This window comes from Aegilops tauschii, chromosome 6 (genome assembly GCF_002575655.3).
Source record: "Aegilops tauschii subsp. strangulata cultivar AL8/78 chromosome 6, Aet v6.0, whole genome shotgun sequence".
NCBI lineage: Eukaryota > Viridiplantae > Streptophyta > Magnoliopsida > Poales > Poaceae > Aegilops > Aegilops tauschii.
The window spans coordinates 122,559,644-122,577,936 of NC_053040.3; the positions used below are offsets into that span (position 1 = coordinate 122,559,644).

At 42.2% G+C, this 18,293-nt stretch overlaps 1 long non-coding RNA gene across 1 annotated transcript; it reads right to left on the reverse strand.

The window, feature by feature from the left end:
• Positions 1–12,080: 12,080 nt before the first annotated feature.
• Positions 12,081–14,758, reverse strand: LOC109746578 (uncharacterized). The gene is made up of 5 exons (XR_002228828.4): positions 14,493–14,758; positions 14,135–14,377; positions 13,390–13,740; positions 12,983–13,266; positions 12,081–12,856 (listed from the first exon to the last, which is right to left on the reverse strand). It is a non-coding gene; the product is annotated as an uncharacterized lncRNA (long non-coding RNA).
• Between the last annotated feature and the right edge of the window lie 3,535 nt (positions 14,759–18,293).

Here is an 18,293-nt window from a genome sequence, read left to right on the forward strand (position 1 = left end):
AACGGAACCACAATCAACCACGGGAAATGCACAAGCAACATGATGCAAAACATGTATGATATGCGAGATATGATATGCGATGCATATGCGTGCTCCGGAAGGGAAATGATGAACAAGGCAGTAACTTGGCAAACCAAGTATGCCACTGGAAAGATGAGATGATTTCGGTCGAAATCGATATAAAGATCACCGGAAACGGATGCACGGTTTGCAAATGGCAAGCAAAACAAGAATGACACGAATCTGCGATTAACAGCATGTTACCACTTAAAATGCAACAAGTAACAATGCTACAGCACTCCAACATAGCAACAAAGCATATGGCAGTAATCTACAGGTGATGGTTGACAAAAGATGAACACTGAGCTACGGCTAGATCACAACACAGCAGGTTCAAACAAGCATGGTAAAAGTGCAAAAGATATCAGGTTGACAGACTTAGAGAAATTACTGGACATGGCAGAAACAGCATCCGGTAGCAATGTTCAGAGCACGAAAACAACATGCTACAGAAACTTAACATGGCAAACCAAGGCATGAAAGTATCCTACTAAATGCATATGACAAAGGTCCCCTACTGACCATAAGCCAAAAAGGAACAGAAGATATCATGGCAACCATGTAAACATAACAAGTTTCGTTATCAGGTTTCAGACTTAGCAGAAAACAGAGCATGGCAGAAACAATAATATGAAGGCATCTTGGTGAGCTTGATGCACTCACCACAAAGCAATGCATGACAAAACAAGCATACCTACAGCAAGATGGCATGTTTATGAAGCTATCCATGGCAAGAGAAAGTACGTAGCATGTATGAAACAACTACAACAACCTTGGCAAAATTGAATAACACGTAATCAATCTGCCGGAAATATTTTATAGCAAAAGTAGAGCAAGATTAAGTCATGCTATGACACTCCATAATTGCAAACAAGGGCATGAATAGATCAATTACAACAATATCTACAAAACATCCTTACTGAACATCTCAAAAAGGAGCATGGATCTCTCTGTAGTCACATGGATACATAGCAACAAAATAACAGCAGAGAAGACTTGGTAAATTTACCAAGTCCGTGAAATCAGAAACATTACGGAGCCTAGTTTGCATGCTTGTGCTAGTCACCACAGAGATCACAAAAATACATGGCATACACCCCTGAAACGATGGTATGGCATACAATAAAACACATGTAGAGCTCATGTCCATAAGATCCACAGAAAAAATGCAACAAAATTAACAAAACCCTAAGTACTGATAAGTAACAGCAGATAACCGCAACTAGCACTCTTGCACTAGAGATTTGGGCATCAAAATGGACTCAAATGAACACGGTGCAATGGAACAAAATGTAGAGCATCACGAGGCGAACATTTCGACATATTACACTCACGAAACGAAGCTATATGCAGAGAGTTACGATGCAATGAACAAGGGCATATACTGTGAAAATATTAGGACTTAGCAGATTTTTGGGGGGAAGGAGAAGTCAACCTAGGGTTCTCCCGATCGGATCTGGCTCGAGGAGCTCGAGGCGGCGGCTCACCGGGGCGGTTGCCGGAGCAGCGGACGGAGAGGGAGGAGGAGAGGAAGGCGGCGCCGACGTGGGACTCGGGGAGGCGCGGGCGGCGGGGAAGCCGCGGCGCCGGGCGACGGAGGCGGTGGCCCGCGGGAACGGCGGCGATGGCGGCGGGGCGGCGCCGGTGGAGTCCGGCAGGCGGCGGCGAACGGCGGCGGCGCGCGCGGCTCTGGCCGCGGGCGGGGAGCGGGCGGCGGCGCGGAAGGAGCGGGCCGGGGGGCCGGCCACGGACCTCGCGGGCATCGGCGGCGGCGCAGGACTGCTTGCCACGTGGCAGCGCGTGAGTGGGCGAGGGCGGCGGCGGTACGGACACGTCCGGCGGCGACGGGAGGAGTTTCTAGGGTTTGATCTGCGAATGTATTCGGAGGGGAGGTGTATATATAGGTAGAGGGAGCTAGGAGACTCCAAACGGAGTGCGGTTTTCGCCCACACGATCGTGATCGAATGACCTAGAGCATGGAAGTGACTTGGAGGGGTTTTGGGATGTTTAGAGAGGGGTTTTGCTGAAACACACAAACGGACTTTGCGGTTACCCGGTTAACCGTTGGAGTATCAAACGACCTCCAAATGGAACGAAACTTGACCGGTGGTCTACCGGTGGTATACCAAGGCCACTTGACAAGCCTCGGTCCATTCCGAGAACGTTCAACACCCGCTCACAAAAGGAAACAAGAGGGGGTGCGCCGGAGGAGGTGGGAGTGCCGGATTGCAAAACGGACAACGGGGAAAATGCTCGGATGCATGAGACGAACACGTATGCAAATCCAATGCACATGATGACATGATATGAGATGCATGACATGAAGAAAAAGAAAAACGAAAGACAAAAACCCGACCACGGAGGGAAAAATCATAACACATGGCCGAAAATGGCAAGAGTTGGAGTTACAAATATGGAAAGTTACATCCGGGGTGTTACACCCATATACTCCCCGTAGGTCTCCCGGAACCCCTTCCGGTACTCTGATAAATACCCGGTTCTTTTGAAACCTTTTTGGTGACCAAATAGCATCGTTCTATATTTCAATCTTTACCTCCGGACCATTCCGGAGCTCCTCATCATGTCTGTGATCTCATCCGGGACTCCGAACAATATTCGGTCATCAACTCACATAACTCATATAATACTATATCGTCAACGAACGTTAAGCGCGCGGACCCTACGGGTTCGAGAATGATGTAGACATGACCGAAATACCTCTTCGGTCAATAACCAATAGCGGGACCTGGATGCCCATTGGTTCCTACATATTCTACGAAGATCTTTATCGGTCGAACCTTATGACATCATACGTAATTCCCTTTGTCTGTCGGTATGTTACTTGCCCGAGATTCGATTGTCGGTATCCTCATACCTAGTTCAATATCGTTACCGTCAAGTCTCTTTACTCGTTCTGTAATACATCATCTCATAACTAACTCCTTAGTCACTTTGCTTGCAAGCTTCTTGTGATGTGTATTACCGAGAGGGCCCAGAGATACCTCTCCGATACACGGAGTGACAAATCCCAATCTTGATCCATGCCAACTCAATAGTCACCTTCAAAGATACCCGCATCGCATCTTTATGATCACCCAGTTATGTTGTGAAGTTTGATAGAACACAAGGTATTCCTACGGTATCCGGGAGTTGCATGATCTCATAGTCGAAGGAATATGTATTTGACATTAAGAAAGCAGTAGCAATAAAATGAATGATCATATGCTAAGCTAACGGATGGGCCTTGTCCATCACATCATTCTCCTAATGATGTGATCCCATTATCAAGTGACAACAGATGTCCATGGTTAGGAAACCTTAACCATCTTTGATCAATGAGCTAGTCTAGTTGAGGCTCACTAGGGACACGGTATTTGTTTATGTATCCACACATGTATTTAAGTTTCCGATCAATACAATTCTAGCATGAATAATAAACCTTTATCATGAATAAGTAAATACAGTAATAATAACTTTATTATTGTTTATAGTAAAAAAAATAACTTTATTATTGCCTCTAGGGCATATTTCCATCATTCATCATATCATGTTTGAGTGCTGCAAACTATTAGCCTTCGACCTATTCCTTTTCACAAAGTGCAAACATTCATAGGCAGATATGATGTTGTCAGTGATTAACCTACCTGGCACAAAGGCGGATTGCTCTTGAGAAATAATATCTGGTAAAATGGTTTTGAGTCTATTGGCCACCACTTTAGAAGCAATCTTGTAGACAACATTGCACAAACTTATAGCTCAAAACTATGATAAAAGTGTTGGATTTTCTACCTTTGGGATGAGGAATGGTACCGATTCATTGATAGACTATGCACTCTCCTCTCCTTTCACAATTCCGAGGACTGCCAATGTTACCTCCTTTCCACAAACATCCCAATAACGCTGAAAGAAATGAGGTGGAAAACCGTTCGGACCCGGAGCTTTCGTCAGGAACATTTGGAACAAAGCACATTTTACCTCCTCCTCTGTGTAGGGTGCAAGCAAAGATGCATTCATCTCAGCTGTAACTTTCTGTGGTACTTGATCTAGTACCTGTTCCATGTTGGTTACCCCTTCTGAAGAAAAAAGATGCTAGGTTCCATCTCCACTCTCCCGTCTTACATTACACTAATAGAACTCCTGTGCGTTGCTATGGGCTTCATTTCATATAAATGAATCAAACAAACTATTAGGTCATCATCAAGGTTGAAGTTCATTTCTCCCTCATACTTCCCGACGTGTACGAACATCAAACGGGTGCCTTACAGGCTCTCCACGATCCAACCATCTGGACAGTCCGGGCTCCCCCAAATCCAGCCCATATGTGGGTGAGAAATATGGTTGTCCAGACCAACAGCCATGTTATATGTAACACACGGTCCCACAAAAAACCCGCATCCCACGATGCATCCTTCTCTTTTCCTATCGGACCCTCCCCTTCCCGCTTGGTTTCCCGCCATAGCAGGACATTTCTCCCTGGAGCCCTTTGATATTTTAAAGCCGGATGACGCCCACATCACCTTCGGCATGGTGCCCTCTCTCCTTCACACCGTACATTCCCACATACCACCAAGGAGCAGTCCTCCACCAACCGCCCCGCTCTCCGCCCCGATCCCCTTCCCCGATGTTGTTCCGATCCGCAACTTTCATCAAGGGGGATGAAGTGTGCGTCGCCTGTGACACCCCCGGGCCAAGAAGGAAGATCCGATGTATCTTGAGCCATTGTCACGTTGTAACATATAGTTGAATGTGATGCATTGCCACGAAACAAACATATGATGTCTGTTGTTTGCCATGCAACTTATACGCCACCGTGCCCGTTATTAACTCTTGAAGCAACCAACCAATGCATTTAAACCTCTATCTTAACCACCAACGAATAGTGCTCAAGCATGGCAAATTTGTGAACTGCAAAATGCTTATAACTTCTATAAGAATAGTGTTAGAAAATGGAACTATTTCACGGGGTTTCAAAGAAAACAGTTTCAGAAAATGAAAACAGTATTTACGCCTAGCTTCTAAAACAAGCTTTGTAGGATACAGTGTTCGGCACATGCACGCAGTATCAGGCCTGCCTGCCTGCTGAATCGACGAGTGCTGAATCTTTCTCCAAACTGGAAAGATAACCTATTCAGTGGGGCGACGTACGTGTGCGCTCCTGCAGAGCAAATGTCTGAGTCATTCACATGTGCCCTGGTGATCGATGTGTGTTTCTTGACTTTCCAATTAAATTTTAACTAGTCTCAATATACCCGACATTTGTCTAATTCTGAAGATCTTATCTTTAGAAATTCATATATATAAAAATCATACAAGAAATTTTGATTTTGAAGATATGAACCATCCAAATTAGTAAAAGAAAATAAGAAGTGATGGATTTTGGTAAATAGTGAGAAAGAGACACGAGAGAGATAATGCATATGCCCTAGTGGGAAAAAGTCCATTTTAAACCCTAACTCGTAGAGGTTTGGTGAAATGAACCCCCCATGTCGAAATCCGTGTCGATTGCATCCTGAACTATGCAATCCCGGTCTAAATCGAACCCTGGGGTCGTTTGAAGCATAAAAACGCTAACGTGGCAAAATGTGAACTGAGATTCTTCCGATTGGTGGGCCAGGGAGCGGCAGTGTTGACCGGGCGCACCTGTCCTCCCTGCTGGACCGGCCCATTTGAATTTTTTTTCTGCAACACTGCTAAAAAAAGGTGCTTGCAATATAATTCTAACTCCCGACCTCCTCTTTCAGTGCAAACTACAATAACCAACCAGACCAACCCATTTGTAGTAACGAGCCTATGACACATAAAAATATCGCAAAAAATTCATGTGCGAGTGGGGGAATCAGACTCGTGAGCTACCTCTCGTGAACGAGTGATGCTAACCAATAAATCTTATGATTTCTAGTTATAGCTTCATGGTGCGACCATTTAAGCATGAAACATCTTTTGAAAAAAAAATCAAAAAAGTACAGATTGATCATATTGGAATATCCATTGAACATTTCGTAAATATACGTTGATTTTTTTCTTATTATAGGATGAAAATTTTAAATAATACACGATGAATTTTTGTATTATATGATAAACATTTTTAAAAAAAATATGAATATATGCATCGAACAATTTTTGGAAATACGCATTCAACATTTTTGTTATATATGTTAAACAATTTTCTAATAAACATTGAACATTTGTGTGATATACAATGAAAAAATTTCTAATGTACGATGAACATTTTTATAAATGAGTGAATTTTTTGTAAATATAACGTGAACATTTCCTTAATATATACTGAATATTTTTGTAACACGCAACAAAATTTGTATAAATACAGGAAAAAATAAGAAAAAAAGAAAAGATATAAAATAAATAGAAATAAAAAAAGAGAAATAGAATAAAAATAACAAAAGAAGAAACAGGAAGCGACTGTGGGCCGGCCCAAACTGGGGCGTGGGAGGTCGCCCTTAATGGGAGCTCCTATACAGCGCTGCAGGCGCACGTTCACGCTCGTGGCGCCTGCAGCGTCCTGCGCGAGTATTGCTACACACACGGGCACGGGAGCGCCGATATAGGGCGCAGCACGCGTTGCGAAGGAAGCGGGCGCGCACCCCCCGCTACCCTTCTTGACCAGCCCAAGTGTGGCCGGGACGCCGCCTGTTTTTTTTTCCTTTGCGGAGGATTTCTTTTCCCTTTTTATTTTGTTTTTTTAACAATTCGGGATATGAAAAGGTCCTAAATTTCAGGAAAGTTGCTAATTTTGAATAAAACAATCATGATTTCAAAAAAAACTATGATTTCCAAAAAGATGCTCGGTAATTCAAAAATTGTTCATGAATTTGGCGAAAAATGTTCCTGAATTTAAAACAATGTTTATGATTTCGAAAACATGTTCGTGAAATTGAAAAATGTTCACAAAATAAGTAAATCATGATTGCAGAAAAATGCTCTGGAATTCAAAAACTGTTCATGAATTTTTAAAAAAAAATCACAAACTTATTTTTTTCATAATTTAAAAAATTCAAACAAATTTTCACTAATTCGAATTTTTTCATGAATTTTGGAAAATTGTTCATGATTCAGAAAAATATTCAGGATACAAAAAATGTTTGATAATTCTAAAAATGTTCACGAATTTGAAAAAAAATCATGATTTTGAAAAAGTAGTCTTTAATTTTAAAATGTTCATTATTTCAAAAAAATGTTCATGATTTGAAAAACATGTTCATGACTTAAGAGAATGTTAACAAATTTCTAAAAAATTGTTCATAATTTCAAAAAAAAATGTTCACAACAAAAAAATATTCGTGAGTTAAGAGTAACGATTTAGTAAAAATAAAACCATGATTTCGGAAAAAATGTTCATCATTAAAAGATGATTTTCGAAAACAAATCGCAAATTAATAGATTTTTGGAAATTGAAAAACAAGAATAAAAATGAAAACATAAAAGTAAAGAAAACAATGAAAAGAAAACAGAAAAAAGAAAAAACGAAAAAGAAAAAAATGAAAGAAAAAACATAAAAACCCGGTTCAAGGAAGGTTCTAGACCCATCCCAAAACCGGTTGGGGTTAAACCCCAAAATGGGCCAGCCCATAGAAACCGCAGCGGGCGAGGGGGGTACGTGCCACGGCGCTCGCGGGCGCGGTACACGCCGTATAGGATTTCCGCACAGGCACTTTTACGGGCATTTTACGGGCTAATTAAAGATTAATGTTTGTGATTTCATTAAGTAGGACGGGTCCCACCACTCAGAATCAGGGGGGCCAATTAAATTAGGCCACGTTCCTCAGTCCGTGTAGTCCATTGACTGGGCTGGCCCATGAAACGTGTAGAACAAGTGAATGCAAAAAAGCTCGCAAAAAAGGAAAAAAAATACTCTCTACATGTTTCAAACTCCAAACATCGTGTTAACGTACAGGTGCCACCAGCCATACGAGCTACTTGCCGTTTGTGATTAGTAATAGATGCAAACACGTAATAACAAGCCCGCAACGCTATTTATGTTGAACAGAACCATTCATAATTGTACCACTTAATTTTTTAAAAATTATTCGGAAAAATCATGATTTTGGAAAGTTTTTCATTTTCAAAGAAAAAGATCACAAACCTGAAAAAAGTTCAATGATTTTGCAATAAAGTTCACAAACCTGAAAAAAGTTCAATGATTTTGCAATAAAGTTCATCAAATTTGAAAAATGTGCAGAGATTTTTAAAAGAAGAAAAAAACAAAATTGACAAACATTCATCGAATTTGAGAAAGGTTCATCAATTTTGATAAAAAGTTAAGCCATTTTGAAATATGTTCATCGAATTTTAAAAAAAAGTTAATCGATTTTCAAAAATAGTTCTTGATTTTCGAATTTTTTATCAAATTTGAAATAAAAGTTCATGAATCTGGAAAAAAGTTCATCGATTTTGAAAAAGTTCACCAGATTTGTAAAAAGTTAATTAAATTTAGTAAAGTTCATCAATTTTGAAAAAAAAGTTCATCGAATTCAGAAAATTTCATCAAATTTGAAAAAATCTCATCTAATTTTAAAAAAATTCATGTAATCTGAAAAAAAGTCATCGCTTCTGCAAAAAAAATCATCGAATCTGAAAACAATTCGTCGATTTTAAAAACATGAAATTCTTTAAAAAATCACGCATTTAAAAAACAAAAAAAAAGAAAAAAAAGGGAAAAGCGAATAAAACCGTCCGTAAACTAAACCGCGAACCGAAGAGAACTGGTTTGAGAAGCTTCTGGAAGCTTACCAAAACCAGGCTTTCGCGAACCAAAAGAAACGAAATAAAAACGCACGAGCGAATTAACTAGGCACACTAGAAAGGCGATGGCACGGTGGTTAGAGATCAGCGATCGTACTATGACATCCTCTAAGGGATGTTTTAATGTGGGAATATTTGAGGCACGTTGTGTCAAATTGTCGACCTTTCGCACAGACCGATCGAGCAATGACTTGGCCCAGCCCATTTAACGTGTTCCCGCATATCCGGTTTTGGGAACCTTCTAGAGTTTCCCAGCCAGGTTTTGAACCGGTTTTTTCTGTTTCTATTTGGTTTTTCGTTTTTCTGTTTTTTCTTTTCCTTTTCCTTTTCTGTTTTTTCTTTTCAACTTTTTTTCCTTTTTCAAGTTGATATTTCCTTTTTTTCAAAAATTTAAAATTTTGTTCAGATTTTAGAAATATGTTCCATTGTTTAAAATATGTTTGCAAATTCAAAAATGTTTTGAATTCCAAAAAATGTATAGGAATTTGAAATAACGTGCATGTACTTCAAACTTTTGTTCACAAATTTAGAAAATGTTCATATTTTCATAAAAAACTTCTATAATTGCAAAAATTGATTGCGGTTGCAAATTTTGTTCTGAAATTCAAAAAGTTCGAGTATGAAAAAGTGTTCAGGAATTTCAAAAAATGTTCAGATATTTCATGAAGTTCCAGTTTCAAATATTTGTCACAAATTCAAAAAATGTTCCTGGTTTCAATTTTTGTTCGTAATTTCATGAAATGTTCCATTTTCAAATATTTGTTCCAAAATTCAAAAATAAAATCATGGTTTAAAATTTTGTTCGGAATTTCATAATTTGTTCACAACTTAAAAATGTTTTACTTTTTTCAATAACATTTTCTGCTGTTTCAATTTTTGTTCGTAATTCCATGAAATGTTCCATTTTCAAATATTTGTTCAAAATTTAAAAAAAAATCGTGGTTTAAAAATTTGTTCGGAATTTCATAATTATTCACAACTTCAAAAAATGTTTGACATTTTTCAAAAACATTTTCTGCAGTTTCAATTTTTTTGGTCGCATATCTAAGAAAATGTTCTTGTCTATGAAAATGTTCAAAAATTCAAAAAAGGTGCACACTTTTTCAAAATACAGACCATTTTTTTGAATTTTTGAACAAATGTCAGGTTCGAGAACATGTTTTTGGAATTTCGAACAAAAAAGCCAAAAAAAACAAAAGTAAAAATAAGGAAAAGGAATTTCTGGATATACGTTCGTATTGTTGTTATAGTCTTTGCGCTGGCAAGTAATCACTAGTTCTCATTATGTACGGTAGCTAGCCCGAAAATCTTGTTTGATGGAGCTCTTGTGTTCGATCGTTGGTAATGCTCTTTTTTTTTCGAATTTATATAATTGCTACAGTAGTCGATCGCTGGCACCGCTGGCTTCGCTCATTCGGTAGTGGGCCGGCCCAGTCGGGGCCGCCTGTGCGACCGTAGTGTTTGATTTAGACCGAGATTGCATAGTTCATAGTTGGACATGTGTTTCAGTGGCCGAAAATAAAATGCAAATTGAATTTTTTTACTCCATTATATATAAAGCATCGGCTAGGTCCGGCCAGAACTTAGTGTAGTAAATTTACTCCACTAGAATTTTACTCCACTATTTATTGAATTGCTCAGCGCGCACATGCACCGGCTCAAGCCACTCGACTCAAAGTGGGACGCATGTGTACCTTGATATAATGCATGTGTACAGGTGATCAGAAAAGAGTTGGACAGACCGTTCGTTCTTTGCCGAAAACGCTCTGGCGTCACTACTTCACTGCTTTATCATTGAATCATTTTTACTACGTTATATATAAATCATCGACTAGTCCGGTCAAAACTTTATGGAGTAAATTTGCTTCATTATTTATCGAGCAATTTGATAAAATGGCACACTTTTCCTCGTACTTTGATTCAATGGCACACCTTTCTTTTTATTGGATTAAACAACACACTTTTGATTTATAGCTGGATAAAATGACACAAACTGAGTTTTTTTCCGGATATTCGTTTCTGAGCCCGGGCTCATATGCTCATGAAATCAAAACCAGACGTTCACGTGTAGATCCGTGCACATTGTTGTATTTTTGTAGCGTATATCAAATAAAATAGCCTAGACACGTGATGCATTAAATGTGACGGCAGGGCGTACAGTAGGCGCGGATCAGGAACTCCACGAACGGCTCGGCTATGTTTCCGTGCTGGTCTGAGCCGTCCTCTGTCCACCGCTGTAACTGACGCCAACCAGACCAGCGCCTCATAAGTGGACCTCCAAAGCTCACGGGCGCGCCAAACCCTACGCAGAAAATTTTCACCATCGGCGCCTCGCTATCTCCTTTGACATCCCCGCCACGTCTGCTTCTTCTACTTCCTCACTCACGGTCCCAACAGACTTTCTTCTTCCTCTAATGCCATGTCCATTTTGTGGTGATTAATTGGAGACTAACGTTGCCAGGACCAGAGAAAGGTCTGGTCATTGTTTCTACAAGTGCTGCAGATATGTTGTAAGCAGATCTGTGTTTTTTTTCAGTTCATGCTTTATGCCGCACCACCAATCTCATCTTCTTACTGAACAATGTCTCTGCTGAATCCTTTTATGTCGCAGCCTTGCCATTTCTTTGACTTCCAGCAGGCTTACTTCAGGAGGCTCTCTCCTCGGCAGGTTGCGCGTGCTGTGTAGCAGGCCGTGGGTCACCACCCCGCGCAGATGCTTGGTGCTCAAAATCCACATCAGGCTCAGCAGGGCAACGGTCCAGTGCAGATACATCCTCAACCAAACCATCTCCAGATCCAGGCACCACCGCCGTCGCAGCATGAGCTGGTCAACCATGTGATTAAGGCCGGCAGCCGCCGTCGCCGCTACATCAGGGTCCCAAGCACTAGCAATCATAGCTGTTCTGTTAGCAGCATGCTTAGGCCCTCATTGGATTGGTGTTTGACAGCGCCATACCACTATAATATATACGGACCTCGATCCGTCGTTTTCTTTTCCATGCAAAAATCAATCAAGTGTGGCCGATATTATACACCTTTAAAAAAATACAGGTGTATAAAAATACACCGATGCCAAGCGGGGCCATAATGTTCTTGTTCTTTTGTTCTGGCAATTTACTTTGGTTCGTCCAATTAGCTTGCAAAAAAAACTCTATCACGTACTCTAGTTTGTATTATCATCCCCTGGCAGGGGCGTTTGTACTGAAGGGTGGCACCCTCAACCAGTCAACCTCTAAGCATGTTTTCTCTAGGACAATGCATTTGCCTATCAGAAATTAATGAATATCATGTGTGACCAATGCATTCTGTTTTTGTTATACAGTTGTCATGTCTCTAACCACAAGAGGAACAAGCGTGGAGCAAATGCTTACTTGAACACACCAGAAAATCCTCGATAACCAACATTTTAAATAGTAGATTTCATATTTCTGCAACTCATTTTCAGCAACTCCAAGCGGCATTGTGCATGTCATCCGGCGGTTTTCTTCCATGCCACAGTTTTTGCATTTGCCAGGCTTCCCTGGTTTCTTCGGAGCATCGTCTCTGTCCAGGCAGGTAGTGCGCTTATGTCCCTCTCAAAGACATATGCTACAGAATCTTCTCCACTTGCTCAGACCCTCGTAAGCCGCCTTTTCGCTGCCATTTGTTGGTCTGTCGACCTCTTGTTGCTTATCAGGAGGCGCTAGGTCTTGAAGGGCATTCCATCACTGTTATCTTGGTTACCATTATCAACACCAACATAGTAAACCAATCTACCCAGTTCGAGTCTCTCATTATGGTCTTAAAAACCTAAACCATCCCTCTTTGCTGCCAATGGTGCGCTCATCGTGTGTTCAAATGCTTCGGCACTCGCGTTGCCCGTCCGCACGACCTGCATAGCTTTCAGGTAAGTGTTGAGTGTCTGCATGTGAATGACAATTTCACTGAATTATCCTTCTGATGTTGAACCAGGTCCAAGGGGAGTATGTCCCTCCCTGGTCCAGCAATTCGCAATAAGCTTCACCGGGATCTCCTCCAGAAGAAGTATGTCCATGACCTGTCCCAGCAGAATTTTGTGATCAATCAAATATCTTCCTAGGGGTACGAGTCGGATCTAGCAGCTTCTTTTCATGTAGGAAAACATCTTACTATGCATGTATCGTACTAGTGAACAAGTTCTTACCCGCAAAACATGGCTGCACAACATTCCAGTGTGCTCGAATTGTCCACACTCGCATGTAAACTCGGACCGGTCATCACTGACCGTGAGTACTCAACCCTGCTCCACTTCTCTCTTCTTGACGCATTGTTGTGTGTTGTAATATACTTCTCCATCTTCTCCACCTCGGTAACATTGTAAGATGTTCCTTCAATCAGTAGCCGACCAAACTCCTCAAACATAGCTCTTGTGTAATTTTTACTTGCATGTCGCTCTACAGTCAAATTTTTCCTCCGAACCGCCCGACCCTGAAACGTTTTGGTGTTAGCCGTTCTCATGAAATGTTAATTACCTAACTATAAAACTAGTATACATGACACCAGTACAGTTCATAAAGAAATTATGCACCAACAATTCAAAATTTGTCTTACAATCATTGTCCTCTTCTCATCGTAGCTCTCTCACGCTCCCGATCAAGTTGCACCCTCATATACTGCTTAACAAATACATGCATTGGGCTGGCATGTATGTCTTCAGCATGTTATTGGCGCTCTCGCTGCGTTGCGTGCTCGTCATCTTGGCACAGAAAACCCCCTTGAAATATGGTTTTGCCCATTTCTTCCTGATTTCATATATCTTGGTCATGTACGGGTGCTTCACAAATCATACTTATCTAATAGCAAAGCCCACGCAGTCTCAAATTCATCTTCAGTTAACATGTAATTGACAACCTTGTAATACTCAGCCTGGAACTCGCCCTTCTTCGTGTATAAAGGATTATGCTGTGGAAATGACCGCTAAGTGTTAACACCCACAAACAATGCAAATTGCATATCATACAGGTTTGTCCTGTATGTACTAATGTAGTGTCAAATGTGACCACGTCCCCAAAGATCATGCATTAGCTTAATAATATACTGTGTACTGAATTGAGCTTGTACAAATTGGAAAATACAGACTAAGGCTGGGCAGTGCGCCACCAGACCGGACCCAAAAGTGACCACTTCTACTGTACTGCTTACTTTTCTGTTCAAATAATATTCAGATGCAAAATGGTTCAGGAACAGATATTTCAATTTATATTTGCGCTAATTGTTAGGACTGAACTTTTTTTCCTACCATTCCTGCACTCGTATCAAGCACAGAAAGGCAAAAAGGCAGGGCGCTGATTCTCACCTTTTTGTCCAAGGTTCACTCTGTCAGTTGACTGGGTAGAGCTTGTCGCAGAAGCATCTTTCCGCCGACGAACGTCTCCGCGCTGTCCGCCATGGCTCTCGCCGCCGAGCTGTTGGCCACAACTAGAATTTGCATTTGAGTCCGCTGGGATGCCCAGGTTTCCTCCTCGTTCCGCGGCAACAAGGCAAGGGGAACCGGATCTGGGTGCTTAGGTTGTCGGCGAACTCCTCCCGCAACGGAAACCTGAAAGCCGGCCGGCAGAACGGACAACGACATGGCCCGTCGTCAACTATCTTTCACAGAAAAATGGCAGATCTCAGATTATAAGAAAGAACATTGTGGATCTGCATCAACTAACCTGTCAATGGCGTCTAGAAGGAACTCCAGGCCAGGATCTTCCATTTTTTCCTTCCTCGCCGGGGGGACAATGGGCGCCGCCGCAAATGGCCTTCAAAGTGGAAGATCAAAATAGAGATAGCCCTGGGTTGGGCGAATCGGCCGCATGACGAGGGTTTCAGAAAGAACCAGCTCGTTCGGGACCGCCGCTTCGCCCATCTCTTCCCTAACGTGACGTGCGTCCTATCTGATCCAGGGCTCGGTTTCGTTCCTAACGATCTGGTCCACGGACCAGAAAGCCCACCCGACCCCGCCGTCCCACCGACACGGACTGGGCCCACCGTAGCACAACTGTTCCGCCCTGTATATCGGCGTATTCCTCTGTTTCCATGATTTCTTTCACATGTGTCAGCCCGCTTTTCTCGGATCCCGAGCCAGGAATTGACGCCAGCGATTTCGGGAGCATATGGGCTCGGGCACCGAATTGCCGCTTCCTTTTTTTCTCCTTATTCAAGCCTGGGCACACAAGTCATAATATTTTGGACTATTTTGCCCGTTTTGACTGGTCAATTGGTTCGGAGCCAAGCACAGCGCCGCCATCTCGGTATGCTTCCTCCCCACAGCTATGATCCTCGCCGCTACTCCCCGGCGCCACCACCTCACCGCGCCGCGCCCGTTCCTGTGGAGGACGCTCTGCTGTCCGCCGCACTCCGGCCGCTCCCTTGGCGTGTCGGAGAAGAAGGGCGCCGCCGTCCACCACGCTCCGCCCGCTCCCTCACCATGCGGGAGAAGAAGGGTGCCGCCACTTCAAGTTCCCTGCAGCGCGTCGTAGTCCAGGTCCCTCGCTGGACGTGTTCGAGTCCTGACTGTAGCGCGTCCAGCGAGGACTCGAACACGTCCAGCGAGGGACCTGGACTACGACGCGCTGCAGGGAACTTGAAGTGGCGGCACCCTTCTTCTCCCGCAGCTACCTGACTGTAGCACGTGTTGGTAGCTGCCGCTGTAGTGCTAGCTTTAGCAGTCTACCTGATGAAACTCATGCCGCTGGCCTGAATTTAGCTTTTAATTTTGATTGCCCGTTCAGCTGTCTAAAAGCTACGGATGCTTCTTCCTGTAAAGAAATTTAGCTTGTATTGTTGCCCGGTCCTGAAGAAATTTAGCTTTAATTACATGCTTATTGAATCGAATTAGAGGGAGAGAGAGAGACATAGAGAGAGATGAAGGGAGAGACGGGATGGGAGGAAACCTGTGAGTCTCCTCGGGATCGTTCGTCTCTGTTTTGATCGTTCCTCTGGATCGTCTCGTCTCCTCTGTTCATTTTTGGCGATAGTCTCCTCTCCTCTGTTTCAATCGAACCGGTTGACCAGACAGAAGGGCAAATTCGTCCAAAGTATTATGACGTGTGGGCTCATACTTGGAAAAGGAGGAAAAAACTCAGTTTGTGCCATTTCATCCAGCTATGAATGAAAAGTGTGCTATTTAATCTAATAAAAAGAAAGCTGTGCCATTGAATCAAAGTACGAGGAAAAGTGTGTCATTTTATTAAATTGCTCTTATTTATTGGATTACTCAGCGTGCACATGCATGCACTGGCTCAAGCCACGCATGTGCACATTGATAATGCATGTGTATGGGTGATTAGAAAAGAGTTGGAACCGTTCGTTCTTTGCCGAAAACACATGCTCTCTCCCGGCCACTATTTCACTGCTTTCTCTCGAATCACTTAACTTTCACATGCCTCCGTCGCAGTGGCGGAGCTTGATGAAGATTGTTGAGGGGGCGAAGAAGATAAGTTATGCATAAAATTTAATAAATCTTTGATATTCAAGCCTAATAATATTAGGCGTACACTTAAAGTCTTTGTAGAGTAGGGGGGCAATGGCCCCCTTTGGCCCCCATGAAGCTCCGCCACTGCTCCGCCGCTCATCGATTTCGTTAATTGCTCATCGCTTTTCAGTCGGACCCTCAGGCTCCGTCGTCCCTCTACGTTTCTACGTTTCTTGAGGCCACACAGCAGAGTAGCCGGTCTTTCTTCACATGCTTGTGTCTCGACGAATCGACCTTTTCTTTTGGGGGCAGTTAAAACCCTGCCCTGACGCAGAAGGGTAGGTGCTCTTATCTTTTCTGATTGGACTAGATTCTCGAAGCAGGCGTGTGTGCACGCGCGCAGGTTCTAGCCTGGCTGGCTGGCAACAGAGTCTTTCAGTTTTGGAAAAATCCAAACCTCCTGGGTTCGTACCGGTCCTTCCTTCGCAGGGTTCAGTGAGTGGTGCAGTGCAGAACAACTACATGCACGGTCTGGTGGCCTGCCCTGGTGGGGCATGGGCCGTACGTCTTTGATCGACGCACGTGGAGACATGCATGTGTGTATCACTCCGCCATGGCAGCGCGAGTGCTACGACCAAAGGAGTAATCAATCTGCGGCGTGTGTGACCGGTTCTCCCTGCGCTTTGCGGGCTGTGTGTGACGGACGGAGGAAGCGGACAAGAATGGAGGGGAGACGATTCTACCTTCTTAAAATAATTATCAGTTTCCAAGGGAGGCATATCCAGTTGTAACCTGAAATCTAAGTCGTTTTTAACATATTTATTTGTTTATTTATTTACTTACTTCCTAGTCAAAGATCTCTAGGTTTGAGCACTCATAAGACTTACTTAGTAGAGTAGTACTGTCTTAACCCTAGTGTTACTGCATTTTATTTTATTTTGCGAAATCGTAGTGTTACTGCATGAATGGACTCTAAACTTCAACAAAGATCAAGGAACTCCAAACGCAGTGTCATGTTATTAACTAAACTAGCATGATGACCCTCAGTTTGTCGAAATTGATCTAGATATACACGAACAGATTCATGGATACTCAGGTTACAGACATCATTTATGCTAAATGAAATATACCTTGTGTATAATTTGTAAAATTTTGTATTCAACTTATTGGTGAATGATTATTACGATATTTCCAAAAAATACTTAATGACCAATATGCATAGTTTGTAGAGGATATTAAATTGTTATATACTAGTGAGTTCAGGCAACGAGCTAGCCAGTAATGATTATGTAGTGCTACATTAGGACGCAATGATAACATATACTCCTATATTGCTGATTGTTGGTACTTGGTACTCCCTTCATTTCGTCTTTTACTTTACCTATTAAGTTTATCTTAAGCCAAACTTTAAAAGTTTGACCAAATTTGAATTTAAAAATATAACATCTACTGTGCCAAATAGATACAATACAAAAATATATTACATGATTGATCTGATGATATTTTTTTGAGTTGGATCTAATGATATTGAATCAATTCGCCTCAGCGGGAGTGACAAATCCTGGAGTTCGGAGACCAACCACATCATGATTTTGATATGGAGTAACGATTACATTCAGTTGAAGTATGTCAATAGAATGTGTATTGTTCATTCATGTAAGATGTTGCTTCTACCCGAAATAAAAAGAGATATAGACCAAATAAAAGATGTACCATCGAGGTGCCACAAAAAAAGGTGAGGATGATAGAAGGAGCAACACCATCATCCTTTTACTATGTACAAAGTGCTTCAAAGAAGCACCACTTTATGCATTGCAGAGTAGAAAATGTTCACGAGCTTCGTGTTATATACTAGTGGGGAACCTACATTATAGAACTTGGTATGTATATTTCAATGTCGAGCTTCCTCAAATGCTCAAGCTCTTCATGAGCAAACAAGCTGTATGCACCCCCACTTGATGTTTCTCCACACGATGAAAATACGTGGTGTTCTGCTTAGGCCATTGTCTCTCAAAGCAAACACATTTCATACCCATATTTCAGAGAGAAAGCTCCT